At 41.3% G+C, this 15,000-nt stretch overlaps 1 protein-coding gene across 1 annotated transcript in view; it reads right to left on the reverse strand.

The window, feature by feature from the left end:
- The window catches only part of LOC124777808 (probable ubiquitin carboxyl-terminal hydrolase FAF-X), a 301,616-nt gene that overhangs the window by 200,505 nt on the left and 86,111 nt on the right, over positions 1-15,000 (reverse strand). The gene's annotated exons all lie outside the window — the stretch shown is intronic.

Below are 15,000 nucleotides of genomic sequence, written 5' to 3' on the forward strand. Positions count from 1 at the left end.
CTTAATACATTTTCTTGAAGGTGAATGTGGGACTTTCGCAAAAAAATTAACTTGCAAAATCTCTTCAGGGTATCAACCATGTAAGAGCTTCGTCTTAATGTTGTGTTCTGCCAAATTCATTATTCATCACAGACTGTCGACAATTTGGATCTCACTCTAAATTTAAAGTCATTAAAATAGGAGAAGCACAGTTGAAAAAAAATCAAGTTTCAGAAAAGGGATGAGAGAGAAATTACAGATTAATGAGAAACAGAGATACGAAAGACAGTGAACTGGGACCAGAAAGTGGTATGGTTATAGGAATAGATAAGTGAGAAACAATATACACAAGACAGTTGGTTTTTATCCAAGATGGATTTGAGTATCTACCCATTATTCATCGATCCACTGTTATATTTCCAACCACTGTTGCACTTCTAGGATACTGGGTTACCCCCAACAGAGAACGTTGTTGGCTAAGGCCAATTCAGGCTTTACCAGAAAGGTCAATTTTATAATTATACAAATAATTAAACTTAAGCACATTCGGGAAGGGTATAGCAAGTAAGTGAATAAACTTACAGAATCAAACTATGTAACTGTTTAACAATGTACCGATGTGCCAACAGTAAAAACTGCCAAAAATTAATACATCTCAGATGCAAATAGAGTCACATGTCCAAATTATGGTGTTTGTACATATAGAAGACTTATTTTTTTCTTTTCAGTTTCTGTGTCAATCACTTCAAAAACCATTGTGGACTTTGATTACAATATGAGTGCAATTTGTTTAGCCAGATACAGATTCCTTAGAAATTTCTTCTTAGTGTCTAACCACCTTGGCAACACACTCCTTATCTAATAGTGTAAGAGCTATATCAATAAAAATCCTCGGTAAAGATTTTTTAATGGATGGCGATAGCTTGTGGTATGGATACATAGGTTACAGCTATCCAGTAAACAAAAATGGCTGTAACTTGGAATGATATTTCAGAGACACTTATCCAAATTTTCTGGTGAAACAAAATGTATAAGCTTGATAAGAAAACTTCATTACCCATGAATGAGTACATTGGTCTTCAATAACTTTCCTGTATGCCAGGGGCCGCCTACATTCTGCCATGATATTTTGGCCCTGATGTGTCTGGCCATCTTCAAGTTAGTAGACAACTGCTGAAGAGTCCAGGTGCATTCAACGGTATTTATGCCGAATCTTGCGCATGTGAAAAGTGCTGGTATCTTTCGGAACATGTGTCGGGTGATTACATGTGCAGGTCAGTTGAGTTGTGTGTGCTGCCCTCAGTGGTGGAAGGGAGAAATGATCTAATCATTAAGTATCAAATTACACTGTCAATTATGCTGTGACTGGATAATTTAATTTATAGGATTCCAATTTTTATCCAGTTGAAAGCCGTTGTCACGATTTATAAGATTATCAGCAAGACTGGTTTCCACTGATTATTTGATTACCAAATCACAAAATCTGGAAACTGGAGCTAAAATTTTGTTCTATTTTATTCCATAGAATGTCCCATAGAAATACAGTGTTCCGTGATCTTAAATGGTGGCCAAAGACAGGTGTATCTCTTTTCTGTACAGCACTCCTGAACAATTTGAGTCATCTGGCTATATATGCAGCACCACACTCGCATGGAATTTTGTAAATGCCCGCTCTTTATTTAAGTTGTCTTTAACAGATCCGACCAGAGCCAACCTTTTTGCTGCTGGAAATAAGATAACCTTGATTTTATTTTTCCTAAGAACTCTGCCTATTTTAGAAGACACATTTACAGTTATCAATGTCCTCAGTGCATTGCTTCTCGTTAGGCCATGAACAACTATTAAAACAAGAAGCAATGCAGTGAAGACACTGATCATAAATCAACTGTTTCCTTCCATCAAGGTCATCTCCTGTCCACCAGTGAAGAGCTTGGCTCTGGTTGGCTTCATTAAAGAAGACTTACAATTGAAGAAAGTGTGCATTTTCAAAATTCCCTGTGATTGCGTTGCTGCATATATTCGCCAGACAACACGAACTGTCCAGGAGCGTTGTACAGAACATGAAAGGTAAACCCATCTTCGGCAACTGTTAAAAATCAGCAGTAGCAGAACGCTGTATTTCCATGGGACATTCAACTACAGTTTCCAATTTCTGCGATATAGTTATCAAAGAATCAGCGGAAATCAGTCCCGCCGATAAATCCTATAAATCGTGACAACGGCTTTCCACTAGATAAAAACTGGAATCCTATAATTAAAATTAGCCAGTCACAGTGGAGTTGATGCGGTCATTTGACAATGAACGATCAGATCATCTCTCACTTCCACCACTGAGGGCAGCATGCACAACTCAGCTGTCCCATACGTCATCACCGTCTGCCCCACACGTCATCGCCGTCCGCATGTGCCAAGAGACGCCAGAACTTTTTGCATGTGTCAGATTTTCTATACATACTGTGAATGGAACTGGGCTCTGAAGATGGCCGGATGTCTCTTGGTCAAAATATCGTGCAGAATGTCGACAGGATATGGCCGCACACCCAGACATAATTACAACAAGAAATGTGACAGGAGAATTCCAGGAGTTACATCAAGTAAATTGACTTTTGACAAATACATTATTTTGAAAAGTGGGCACTGATTTTTTACATTTTAAAATTTTGTCGACATACTTATCACCAAAAATATCATTTGTCTCTAAGTCACTAATAACAACACACAACTGTATAATAAGTAGCATTTCTGGCACGGCATATTATCAACCCCTGTAGCACAGACAAATTGTTATTTTGTCTCTTCTGCATTTTACAACTCATGCTGTTGTTTCCTATTGTAATCAATGGTAAGAATTCATCAGAGCACATAAGAAAATTTATTGCAGCACTGCAGTATCAGTATATACTGTTTTTTGTTTTGCAATATTGTTTCTATGCTCTACACTTTAATAATTTCTTGTATCACTATTGAACAATATGGGATACATTTCAAATATTAATAAAGAATATTTAATGGTATTGTAATTTTCAATATGATCAGTGTACTTAAAGGTGTAACAGACATTTAACATAAAACATTTCAAGTCAGGGTGAAGTATGAGCTGGCAAAGTTTTTGACCATGATAATTAAAAATTAATGAAAACTCTAGAACAACAGTATTTGTTACAATTCCTATGAGACTTGGGAACAAGGTACACAGGTAACTGCAACAAAGGAAAGAAAGCAGGTATCAGTCTCCGATGCCAATGTCACTTGCATGTTGCATCACCTGAGTTTGACAGATTATCTAAAAACTATGAACTCAAGGTAGGAGTATAGGGAGTGGTACAGGTGAGTAGAGATGGACGACTCCGGGGAGAGGTTCAGAGATGGGCCTAAGGATTTGAGTAGTGACTGAAGATCCTGCAGGTTTACTGGAATGGAGCCACCATGGCAAGGTTTGTAGCTGGAAGTATCTGACAGCTGACTGAGTTCTTCCATCACCAACCCTACCAATCAGACTCAACCAAAGACCAATACTGAACTTTGCCTACACCAGTTCACTCCTCCATCCAACCGTGATCCACCCCCACTGCCCCAAAACCACCTTCTGTTAACTTTCCAGAATTTCATAACCTTGAACCTTGCCTCACCATCATTCCCCAAATCCCTCAACATGCAAACCACCCTTACATCAGCAGAATCTCACCTGCGGACAAAGCCTCCACCACTATTGTTTTCAACCACAAGCATTACCTGGCGGAAGGACTCTGCCAGCTGTCAGATACTTTCACCTACAATCCTTGCCACAGTGGCTCCATTCCAGTAATCCAGCACGATCTCCAGTCACTACTCAAATCCTTACGCCCATCCCAGAACCTCTTCCCGGAGTCCATCTCTACTTACCCCTGCCAATCCCCACACCCCTACCTTCTACATGCTTCCTAAAGTCCGTAGACATAACCACCCAGGATGCCCCATTGTGGCCAGGTACTGTGCCCCCAATGAGAGAATCTTGGCTCTCACAGACCAACACCTTCAACATATTCCCCGGAACATACCCTCCTATATAAAAGATACCGACCGTTTCCTCCAACAACTCTTCACAGTTCCTGTCCCTTTACCACAGGTGCCCTGCTTGTCACTATCGATGCCACTTCCCTGTACACTAAAATTCCTAATACCCATGACCTTACTGCAATTTACCACAACCTTTCTCAACACCCTATGGATTCCAAACCAGCAACCTCCTTCCTAGTCGCCATGACCAATTATATCCTCACCCACAATTACTTCTTTTTTGAAGGCATTACCTACAAACAAATACGGAGTATGGCTGTGGGCATCTGCATAGCACCATCCAATGCCAACCTATTCAAGGGCCATCCAGAAGAATTCTTCCTAAAAACCCAGAATACTAAACCCCTCACCTGGTTCAGAGTTACTGATGACATCTTTGCTATATGGATAGAAGGTGAGGACACACTACCCAAATTCCTCCATTTGCTTCACCTGGTCCTATTCAGCCCAACAAGCCAGCTTCCTAGAAGTTGACCTTCACCTCAAAGACGGCTACATCAGTACCTCCGTCCATGTCAAACCTACTAACCACCAGCAATAACTCCACTTCAACAGCTGCCACCGATTCCACACCAAGAATTCCCTTCGATACAGCCTAGCCACCCATGGTCATCGTATCTGCAGTGACAAGCAATCCCCCTTGAAATATACCAATGGTCTCACTGAAGCCTTCACTGACCGTAATTATCCTCCCAACCTTGTACAAAAACAAATCTCCTGTGCCTTATCATTCCAATCTCCCAAAACCTCAAAACGTCCCACAGTCCGGCCACAAAGGAGCATTCCCCTCATAACTTATTACCACCCAGGACAGGAGCAACTGAATTACATTCTCTGCCAGGGTTTCGATTACCTCTTGTCGTGCCCTGAAATGAGAAATGTCCTGTCCACTATCCTTCCCACACCTCCTACACTGATATTCCGCTGTCCACTAAACCTACACAATATACTGATCCATCCTTACACAATCCTTGCTCCCAACCCCTTACCCCATGGCTCATACACCTGTAATAGACCTAGATGCAAGACCTGTCCCATACATCCTCCCACCACCACCACCACCTACTCCAGTCTGACCACAAACATCACCTACACCATCAAAGGCAGGGCTACCTGTGAAACCAGTCATGTGATTTACAAGCTAAGCTGCAACCACTATGCTGCATTCTATGTAGGCACGACAAATAACAAGCTGTCTGTCCACATGAATGACACCGACAAACTGTGGCCAAGAAACAAGTGGACCACCCTGTTGCTGAACATGCTGACACACGATATCCTTCATTTCGATGACTGCTTCACAGCCTGTGCCATTTGGACCCTTCCCACCAACACCAGCTTTTACGAATTGCGCAGGTGGGAACTTTCCCTGCAATACTTCCTATGTTCCCGTAACCCTCCTGGCCTCAACCTTCGTTAGTCACTGTCCTTACCCATCCAGCCCTCCTCTCTGTTCCCATTCCAGCTCTACACAGCCGTCATTTCACTGGCACACCCTGTCTTCTCCCATCATGCACTGGTGCTGCTGCTCACAATGTGGTTTCAGTTGCCTGAGACTGCAGTCGTGTGTGTGTGTGTGTGTGTGTGTGTGTGTGTGTGTGTGTGTGTGTGTGTGTGTGTGTGTTTTTGACAAAGGCCTTAATGGCTGAAAGCTCTAATTATGAGAGTCTTTTCCTTATGCCTATATGAGACTCGGCATCTCCACTATATGCTGAGTAGCAACTTTCCTTCTCTAATAATGTTATATATGTAAACTGATATTTATGTTCAACTTTTAAAAACTGAGGTAGACGTACCACCTGTAACATCCACAAGTTTACTTGAGAAAGACACTATAGCCAAAACTAACTTGTAAGGAAGAAGGATTACCAATTAAACTATTTGCAGCTTGCTAGGAATAATTCATTATAAAATGTCATTACGATTCATTTTACACAGGGGGCCCGGCTGATAAGAAAATACTGATTTTTCTATATAATATGAGCTTTTTTAATGGAATTTTTGCTTTTACAAAAACCTCTATCAGTTTTTTTTTTTCAAAATGATCTTTGTCTTCTTCTTTTGGTTCCACTTAAGCTTTCAACAAATGACTGTTTCTGTTGAGAAGTATCTTGAATGAGTCAAGATGTTTCTCAGCATTATCTTACTTTTCCAATACAGTTCGATGATGACATAAATAGCACAATACCAATTTCAGATCTGCAGCATATAAGCAGTTTTGTAAGCATTCACAGTCATGTGACCTATACCTGACAAAACTAGAAGTAGAACGAACAAGGCATTTAAGAGTAGAAGTAAAAATTTTAAATAACTTTTTGCACTTTACAGGAAGACGCACAGTGTGGTGATTTTAGTTTTCTTGTCACTAGAGTGTGGAAATTACAATGTTGCTTACGAGTGCAAACTAACTAAAACTTCAACTGCCCAAGGGGAAGGAGTGGAGCTGGGAAACAAGCCCAGCTTCTCTCTTGCAGTACAGCCAGCCTACATCTTTATCTTGTAAAGAGTGGACACACCATCAAAGGGACTGCTAATCCCTTCTGGTGTCATAGGAGTCATACCAGAACCCCATAATGTTGTGACAGGCAAACAGAGAACCTACAACTGCAAAGTTCTCCATTATGACAAGTCCTCATTGTTCATAAGAACCAACGTCATTTCTTGGTTTTCAGTTCTCGCTTTGTGCCAGAGAACTGATGACACCAATATTTATACTCCTACAACTGATGCAATGTCATATTAATGACATTTACCAACATTTTGTATTAATACAGCACAGCTGATGGTGTGACCCAAAGTGGCTGCATAGTGTGTGCGTTAATCCCCAACATACTGATTTTTTCCCCAAGTTATGTTCCAAAAAAATGAATGACATTACATATAGACAAATAAAGATAAAGATAGCTTTTTAAAGCTCAAAATGAAGCGTTACAAATTTTTGAAGATCACTATTAATAAAACTCAAGTAAACTCGTGCAACAGACCAACCCAAATATCCTGAAATCTGAATTTTTTTTTTTTTAGTTTATGTGTCACTTTGAAGTCACATCATGTATTTCACAATGATTTTCTGTGAACAGATATCTTTGAGGGGCTGTGCGGAGCACAGTGGAAGTTTTTATTTTGTACCACTGGCGAGCACTTGCCAGTCAACTGACAAACTTTCATTATGTTCTGTGGGGTGCAATGTAGACTAGCCTCCCCGTGGTGCATCCTGGGCAACGTGATTTTTTATCACGGCTAAATAGTCTACAAATCTGGCTGCTGGACCTGTGAGGATTTCCCAGCTTTACAGAATCAGCACAGACATGAATGCGAATACCCGAAACAACGGCTCCTCTCAGAACCTGTTGACCAAGGACATTGGAGATGTCCTTAAAATCCTACAACTCAACGTAGAAGGAATGAGTAGAGCTAAATCTGACTACCTAATTAAAGTTCTGGACAACCATTCAGTGGATGCTGTCTTGCTCCAGGAAACACATTGCGCGGACGAAAAGCAGTTGAAAAATAGATGCAAACTTCCAGGCTATTCCCTTGCTGCAGCAACTTACCACGCTAACTTTGGCACTGCCACCTACTTTAAAAACAACACTGACCAGGTCCACGATATAAAAACACACACTGACCCAAGCGCCTACGTCATAAGAACAAAAATTGCTGATATTTAAGTCATCAACCTCTACAAACCCCCAACTCAGTCATGGAATGACTCTGCTATTTCCAACATACAACATCCTACAGTGATAATGGGCGATTTCAACAGCCACAGTACCCAGTGGGGATATAACACCACCAATGAGGATGGGGAGGGAGTAATGAAATGGGCGGACATAGAAGACGTCTTCTTGATCCATGATCTAAAGGATAAAGGGACTTTCCACTCGGCTAGATGGAAAACAGACTACAACCCCGATCTGTGCTTTGTCTCCAGAGACGCCAAAAAGCTACCATTACGCTGCAATAAACAGATCTTGCCTGATTTTCCTCGTAGCCAGCACAGGCCCGTCCTGCTACATGTCGGTATACAGATTCCAATAGTGAGATCTACACCTAAACCTCGATGGAATTTTGGCAAAGCCAACTGGGAAGCCTTTACCGCCGAAATGGACCACAACATCCAATGGATCCCACCCGCATCGAAGAACTACAACTGCTTTGTGGGATTACTCCTAGCCATTGCCAAAAACACATTCCCAGAGGCTACAGGAAAACTTATATTCCCGGCTGGAGCCAAGAATGCATAGACCTATATAATGCATATTCGCAAAACAACGATCCTGAAATGGGGGACGAGCTTCTCCAATGCCTGGACTCAGCAAGACAAGAAAAGTGGCACACTCATGAAAAATATGGACTTCAAGCACTCCAGCAAGAAAGCCTGGTGCCTTCTTAAAAACCTAGGTGAAAGCTCCATTAAAACCTGTATGGGTGGCAACATACACCCCAAAGAGGTAGCAAGCAGAATAGTCAACCTTACGAGAAAAACACCACGCAGCAACAAGGATAAGACTATGAAAGTAAAGAAAGAACTGAGAACCAAGCTCCGACAATCCACACCCGACAACAATTTCTCAAAAACCTTTACCATCCTAGAGATCACAGAAGCACTGAAAGAAATGAAAATGGGTAGAGCGGCTGGTTTAGATGAGGTCTAGCCCGAGTTCTTACGGCACCTAGGACCTCGAGCTCTACTGTGGCTAACTCAGTTTTACAATGACATCCAACGATCAGAAACACTACCACCACTATTTAAACAAACCAAGATCGTCGCCATTCTTAAGCCTGGCAAAGATGGAAAGCTCCCAGAGGACTATAGACCTATACCTCTTCTAAGTATATGCTACAAACTATTGGAGAGACTTATTCTCAACAGAATAAAACCCATTACTGAGAATTTCATTCCTATTGAACAAGCCGGATTTAGACCCGGTCGGAGCTGCTGTGATCAAGTATTATCTCTTACCACACATATTGAGAGTGGATTTCAAAGGAAGAAAAAGACAGTCGCCGTGTTCATAGATCTATCGTCAGCATATGACACAGTGTGGAGGGAGGCAATGATTCTTAAACTCCAACGCATTATTCCTTGCAAGAAAACGGCTACCCTAATCAACAATATGCTTTCAAATAGATTTTTTGAAGTACACCTAGATGGAGAGATAAGCAAGAAATATAGGTTAAATGATGGCCTGCCCCAAGGATCCGTGCTAGCTCCATTACATTTTAATATATATACATCAGACCTACCAGAGACATCGTCTAAGAAGTTCATCTATGCAGACGATATTGCTCTCACATATCAACATCAAGACTTCCACAATTCCGAAAGAATCATCGAGGAAGACCTTATCAAAAGTGATGAATATTTCTAAACATGGAGGCTCAGACCTAATACTTCTAAAACCCAAGTCTCCTGTTTCCACCTCAACAACAGACAGGCAAACTATGCACCCCACGTAGAGTTCAGAGGCCAGCTGCTTAACTACAATCCCCTCCCAAAGTATCTGGGAATTACATTGGACTGATCTCTGACGTACAAGGAGCACTTATACAAATGCGCAGCAAAAATCAAAACCAGAAATAATGTCCTACACAAACTCACTGGAAGTAGCTGGGGAGCAAGCGCCACAGTTCTCAGAACATCTGCTCTTGCACTAGTATATTCGGTGGCTGAATACTGCACTCTGGTCTGGCTAAACAGCACCCATACAGCAACGGTGGACACCCAGCTAAACGACTCCATGAGGCTCATCTCAGGCACTATTAAACCGACGCCCCACCAATGGCTCCCGGTACTGGCTAACATAGCCCCACCTCATCTAAGGCGAAGATCTGCACTGAAAAGGGAATGGCAAAAGTGCGCTAACAACCGTGACCTATCCTTACACGAAGACTGCAAGAATCCCAGCCACAGGCTCAAGTCCCATAAGCCATCATGGAGATTAGGGCAACAGCTGATCAAGGACAATTATGATATCGACGAAGCCTGGCGTCGGGAATGGGATACGTCTAACCCTGATCACCTTAACTTAGTCTCGGACCCAACCGTACGGCCCGAGGGCTTCGGTCTTCCCAGAAAATCTTGGACAACTTTAAATCGTATCCCAACAGGCTATGGTAGATGTAATTACTGGAAGCACAAATGGGGACAGACTGACTCACCCAACTGCGACTGTGGGAATCCACAAACTCTACATCATATCGCAACGGACTGCCCTACAAGGAAATTCCCTGGCACAATGCAGGAGCTACACCTCCTGGAGGGAGATGCTTCTGGCTGGCTGAGGGACTTGGACATACAACCATGAGTCTGGTCTACTCTTCTCCTTCTGAAAAATCTATTACTAGATACTATTACTATAATTTCTATGTAATTTTGTGTATTTTGTGTTTTACTTCCTTTTTTAGATCTAATAATTGTTTGTTGCCTGTAACATTGACCATTCATTGTTTTTATACGTTGTTTGTGTTACTACTTACTTACTGTTGTATTCTATTAGCCATACGAAATATATATATTATATTCTGTCTCTAATAAAGTAACATCACATTCTTCTTTTCTTTACTAGGTGCTAAATTCGATGCCTAACTCCAGTTCACTATAGCCATCATTTTTTAAAAGCACTGCCTAAACAAGTGTGCATTTTGCTGTCGATTATCCAAAGCTGCATACAGTAAAGATGATGTCTAGTGGAAACAACCTCAACCAAATACGACAGGCAGGTTACATGTGTCGGACTGGATGCTCTTTGGCACCCAAACACTTATCTATCAGTGCTGAAACGGATATAAGCAAGTTTTTATTATTTCAGAGGTTTGTTCTTAAATTGCCCAAGTATACTTGGAATTTTAAGTTTCTGTCAAAAGAATAGAAATAACTCAGGACATTATATGCAAAAGATTGTGGGTTCCAATCAAATCAGGAGATTTAAATTTGTTTATTTTTAAACCTTTATTGAACTGATTTTGATCGTTACTATTATTCAATTAATTGGTTTAAATTTAACTTTTTATTTCCTACTCCTTTGCCACATCATTTTAATCTTTATATTAACTTTTTCATATGTTCTCATTCTGTCTTATCATTCTTTTGTCATTTGGAATTTTTTTCATGTTATTTTAATTATCTTTATGTATTAACTTCTACTTTATTCCTTCCATTCTTTCATTTTATATTTTTGTCCTTGTTACTGTATTCATTATCTCTAGTATTAATTTTACGTGAATTTTGTTTTGTTTGTAATTTCTCCTTTTGCTTAAGTCTTCATCTGCATTATTTTGTCCACGGAGCAACAAGAATTTATGTATTAAATGATAGTTATGATAAAAAATTTGCCACTTCTGAGTATATGCTTTTAAGTGGGCACTTCTCGGTACTAACCTCTTGGTTTGATTTCTTAATTTGTTTAACAAATTTGCATATTGAAGTGAAATATATATTAAAGCATACAGTAAAACTGCAAAATCAAATACATAGAATTATGAGATAAATGTTCCATTAACTTTGAAAAATAATTGTCAAAATGCAAGTGGGTGAAATGTTTTGCAAACAAGTTGTGATGAAAATAATGAAGTTATTTAGGGCTAATAATATGGGAAGCGACAACAATCTATTTGGGGGCCATGTAAATATGAGCTGCTGGAAAAGGTCATAGCAGTTAGGTCAGTGTATATCCAGATCAGTGAAGACGTCATCGCACCGCACCTTTGTGGCATGGTGTAGTGTCAGCAACACTCTTACAATAGATCACAGTTCGAATCCTACATGGGAGTGAGTATTTTTTTTTTTTTTTTTTTTTTTTTAAATATGTGGGGGGGCACATCCTTTGTATGGATTGGAATGATTGCATCCGTCATCAGATTTCTAGTAGATGTTTTTCTTATGCGAGTATTACTTCTAATAGAAATAATGCATAACACACGATATATAATTCTGCAATAATGTTGTAAACATGTCAGGATTGGCCAGGAGGGGAAAGCCGTAGGCACCCATTGAGGTGAAAAATCAAACGTATTTTCAGTGCATGGATGTTTAATGCCATAAAAAGCAAAGGCAGGCCTGAGAAGCTGCCGGAAATGAATTGGCTGCCGCCCAACAGAGCAGGAGAGGAGAATGTCTGGTCAGGTCGGAAGCTGCCAGCAGAAGAGACTGGACGGCATGTCCGCTCCCAACTCCCAACGGCTGGCCGTGGTTCCACCCCCACTTGATCGCTTCAAAACCTCCCTACTGGTCGGCCAAATCGAAGACGCGCAGTTCAGTAGCATTACCGCGTCAGCAATACGTGAGTGTAGCTGCTGATTGCTCAACAGGTAAATTTCAAAGTGGTTCTGTCCAGTTTCTTGCAACGTGACTGATCTGCTACAACCTTGTACACAAACAAATCTCCCACACCTTATCATTCCAATCTCCCACCACCCCAAAAAGCCCCACTGTCCGGCCACAGAACAGTGTTCCCCTTGCAACTCAGTACCACCCAGGACTGGAGCAACTGAATTACATTCTCCGCCAGGGCTGACTACCTCTCGTGGTGCCCTGAAATGAGGAATATCCTGGCCACTATCCTTCCCACTCCTCTCACAGTGGTATTCCGCCATCCACTGAACCTACACAATATACTCGTCCATCCATACACAATCCTTGCTCCCAACCCTTTACCCCATGGCTCATACACCTGTAATAGACCTAGATGCAAGACTTGTACCATACATCCTCCCACCACCACCTACTCCAGTCTGACCACAAACATCACCTATACCATCAAAGGCAGGGCTACCAGTGAAACCAGTCATGTGATCTACAAGCTAAGATGCAGCCACTGCGCTGCATTCTATGTGGGCATGACAACCAACAAGCTGTCTGTCCGTTTGAATGGCCACTGACAAACTGTGGCCAAGAAACAAGTGGACCACTCTGTTGCTGAGCACGCTGCCAAATATGACATCCTTCATTTCAATTACTGCTTCACAGCCTGTGCCATATGGACCCTTCCCAACAACACCAGCTTTTCTGAATTGCGCAGGTGGGAACTTTTCCTGCAATATAGCCAATGTTCCAATAACCCCCCTGGCCTCAACCTCTTTTAGCCATTGACCTCTCCCATCCAGCCCCCTCCCTGTTCCCATTCCAGCACTATACAGCCCTCATGCCTCCATTGCAACAGCCGCTATATTTCTCTCCTTTTCAGGTATCCCCCCCCCCCCCCGCTCCCTCTAACCTTCTGACTATACATAGCTGCCCTACCCATTTTCCAGCTCGTCCCTCTGCGCTTTCCAACAGCACGTCACTGCCCGCCATGCCTACCCTACTATCCCTCCCCCTTCCCACCTCAGCCTCCTTTTTACCTCCAATCAGTCGCCACTCCCATCATGCGCCGCTGCTGCTGCTTGCACTGTAGTCCAGTTGCCTGAGACAGTAGTCGTGTGTGTGAGCTGCATTTGCGTAAGTGTGCATGCAGTTTATTCTGACAATGGCCTTACTGGCTGAAAGCTATATTTGTGACAGTCTTTTTGTTGTGCCTACCTGCGACACGCATCTGCGCTATATGGTGAGTAGCAACAGTCATTTTCACAATATTGTCTACATTTTGGTAATACACGGAGAAGTAAAATAAACAGAAGGAAATTCTTTATATTTATTTTTATTTTCATCAGCCTTTTGGCTTATATAACCTGTTGAACATGGTACCTCTCACAATTTTTAATCATCATCCTACTAGGACAGCTATGAAACTTACATCTTCATTGTCGCAAATATTCGGATGGCATTTATTTGGTAATAAATACGCAACCAGTCGCATTTTTATGGTTTATTCAACCATGAACATGTTTTTGAACCACTGCACGCTCATCTTCAGATGGAGGTGTTATCGAAACATGATCTTGTGGACCAAGTGTAGCTAGATGCAGTGCTGGTGTATCTGGCACAAATTATGGAAATCTGGTAATCAGCGATGAAACATTTACGAATCCGAAAGTTTCTTTATGTTTTAGGTACTTACAGTGCACTGCCTTGTGATATTCACATCAGACTGCTTCTTATAACATGTATTATTACATTATGTACACAAACACAATATGTAGCTACACTTGGTGTTCATGGTTGAATAAATCATAAAAAGGGACTGATTGCATATTTATTACCAAATAAATGCCAGTTTATATCACAGTCGCAGTTGGTTGTCCACAATGGATATACTGAAAATATTTGGCTGTTTCTTCTGAATATATTGAGATTTCTGAGGTTATGAATACACTGGGACCTGAGATCACAGCTGCTTTCTTTTCTTTTTTTCCTTCTTTTCCTGAATACATTGCGGATTTTGTTTCTATACTGACATGAGAATGCTGCAATGTCTCTTTCTTCCATACATATCATCTGCTTGCTGCTCTTGCACTGGCTGTGTAGAACCGTAAGCTGACACATCCTTTATTTTTCTCATCCTATCTAGCAGTGAGCATCGACAACATTAATGCACGAAATGCTTAAGTACACCACTGGCCCCAATCTAGACTTTTAGCATCTTCTGCAGGAAATGAGTATTTGACCAGTTCTAAAGACAGTTCGACTGTACTGCAGATGGATTCACGCAAAGTGCAGTCTAAACAAGGTAGAAATCCATAAAGAGCCAAAGTATGAAGTATAGATTCTCATGGTTGACAGCACAACAAAATCAACACTCCCCTGGTGTCACTGTTCTCCTCCAACATCTGCAGTGCTGTGCTTGAGCAACATAGGAACACAAACAGTAATATCTTCTAGGGTGCATGTCATATATAACAACAATAACTAGTACATAAATAAAAGATCGCAATGTTGATTCAGTTCAATTCTCGAACTTTCACTCGTTCCTCAATCTAGTGACATCGATTGGTATTATCTTCACAATGGGTCTTTCCACTGTAATTTATTCTTGTGATGACAACTGCTTTCAGTTTAATGTGATTTATTTCGTATGTTAGACA

The sequence above is a fragment of the Schistocerca piceifrons genome, chromosome 2 (assembly GCF_021461385.2).
Source record: "Schistocerca piceifrons isolate TAMUIC-IGC-003096 chromosome 2, iqSchPice1.1, whole genome shotgun sequence".
In the NCBI taxonomy this organism is placed as follows: domain Eukaryota; kingdom Metazoa; phylum Arthropoda; class Insecta; order Orthoptera; family Acrididae; genus Schistocerca; species Schistocerca piceifrons.